Source organism: Hipposideros armiger, unplaced genomic scaffold, assembly GCF_001890085.2.
Source record: "Hipposideros armiger isolate ML-2016 unplaced genomic scaffold, ASM189008v1 scaffold_379, whole genome shotgun sequence".
NCBI lineage: Eukaryota > Metazoa > Chordata > Mammalia > Chiroptera > Hipposideridae > Hipposideros > Hipposideros armiger.
Window position 1 is genome coordinate 97,909 of NW_017731729.1, and position 2,388 is coordinate 100,296.

Here is a 2,388-nt window from a genome sequence, read left to right on the forward strand (position 1 = left end):
GCCAGCAGAAGCCTGCCTTATAATTAATTACCACTGCCATCTATTCTGTTCCATAGCGCACATTACCCCAGACTTCACTTCCTACCTGTATGTCATTCCAACACACGATATGTGACAGTATTTCTATTTGTGATATTATGGGATGCCTGGTGTTATTATCACCCCACTGGTCACCGGCAATTGGTGTGTGACTCAGGTCTAGTATCTTATCCTGGAAGTCTAATCTCTAGGGCTATTTCTAATATCAATTGTCTTAGCCTGAGTTCTACCAATCTACCCACTCCTCCCACACATTCCCTCAATAAAAGAGCAGAATCTGAAACAAAGACTTATGAGCAGGTAGTTTATTTGGGAGGTGATTTCAGGAAATAGGAGTAATTATACTGAGTTTAATTGAGAAGGACAAAAAGCCAATATAAGAGAGCATTATTGAGTGAGTTACCATCATGGAAAACTAGAGTTCAGTCCCTCTGGGATCTTCTGAAATCATATAAAATGCCTCATAGAATTGTGACTTGAAGGATTAACAATGAAGTGTATTCATCTATTGGCTCCCAACCCAGATTGATTGAGCATTATCCCAGAGGTAATTTCCCCACATTATGCAGCTGTGCGTGAGTTGTGCTGAGAAAGCTCCCACTACAAGCCCATGCTTTGGCATTAGAGAAGTCATGGACAATAAGCAGAGATGCATGGCATTGTCATGGAAGTGAAATGCTGTAAATTCAAAATGAGGCAAAGCATACCCGGAAAAGTGTGTTGCAGCTGTGGCTAGAATCAGTGGTGAGGTTACAAAGAGGCACAAGAGGTATCTAATAGAGGATTCAAATATAAGCTTGTTTGACTTTATAGTTCAGACCTCAGATTATCATATATGATATCTCCAGTGAACCAAGATAAAAATTTGACCATCATTTTCCCTCTGTGACCATATATATATATATATATATATATATATATATATATATATATNTATATATATATATATATATATATATATATATATATATATATTGACCATCTAAACTCTTGTGTCTCCAAATCTCTTATTAGTTTGGGTGAATTTAAAACCATAATATTTATAATCTCACTAAATGTGTGATCAAGTTTTACAAGGTTTTGCAGATTGAAATTCAGGGTATTTTCCAAGAATCTTTCTTTAAGGTGCTGTTTCGTGAAACTCAGTATAAAACAACTTTTAAAAATAACTGATAATTAGCACCCAGTAAGGGTTATACAAATATACTAACACAAAATCCATGCTTTCTCAGGCTTTTATGAGAACATAATTCTTTCAAAACCTTTCACAGCCAGACTTAATTTATAAGCATTATTCTCTTAGGCTTTTGAGACATGGCCTATGGACCTGAAGAATAATGTGGCAGAACTAATATTTGTGTTTTGGCAAGACGTTATTTATTTATTTTTTAGAAATGCTGAAAGTGAATCACCCTTTCAAGCTCAGGGGGATGTAATTAATGAGTGCAGAGAAGATGGAAAAACCTCTACCAGCAAATCAAATAATTTTTATATGGAGAAACACACTCTTACAGAGCTGGAAAAGGCCAGAACTATACTCAAACCAAGGTCTTCAGACTTTCAGTCCAATTTTCTTCTGTCTGAAGGATTTAGCATCAGAACATGTGAATGTGAGACCTTATACTGCCTCTTACACAATGCATGAACTTAAGCACCCACTGATCTTCGTTAGCTTCAGGGTCTTCATGTATAATATGGAGATACTTACGGCAGCCCTTTCCATCTCATGAGGCTGCTGTAAGAGTTAAAGTATCTAATGTTTATCAAGCCCTGTGTAAATGTTTGCTGTTGTGGTTGCAGTGGTTACCAGATCAGCCCTACATCAACTGTGGTTTGACTTCTGGACCTCCTTGCCTTCATGTTCATTTTCTTCCCCACCCTTCATAATTTTCCTGTCCATCCGACTTCCAGTTTATCAGGGTTGTGCCCTCCCCTCCCACAAACACCCATTATTACTTGCTCTCCTGTGCAACTGTCTTTTATAAATGGAGCTGATGAACAAATTCAGGCTAAGAGGCAAAGAAATGATTCTGATTTTTTTAATGTTAATCTCCCTCCTCCAAGAAGTATTTAGCCACAAAGATCTGAAGGTCAGAACTGAAAGGACCACATAAAGATCAGATTAATGCCTCTCATTTTATAAATGAGGAAATCTAAGCCCAGAGTTGAAGAGACTTGCCTAAATTCACAGAACTAGTTAGTAGAAAAGCCTTTTCTCAAACTAATTTTCCTGATTTACTCTCCAGTGGAATTTTACTTGAATTAAAGGGGCACTTTGGGAGGCTGGTCTGGGGTGAATGCTTCCAAAGTTGCCTATCTGCAAAAAGCCAAGTCACTAGCACATCACAC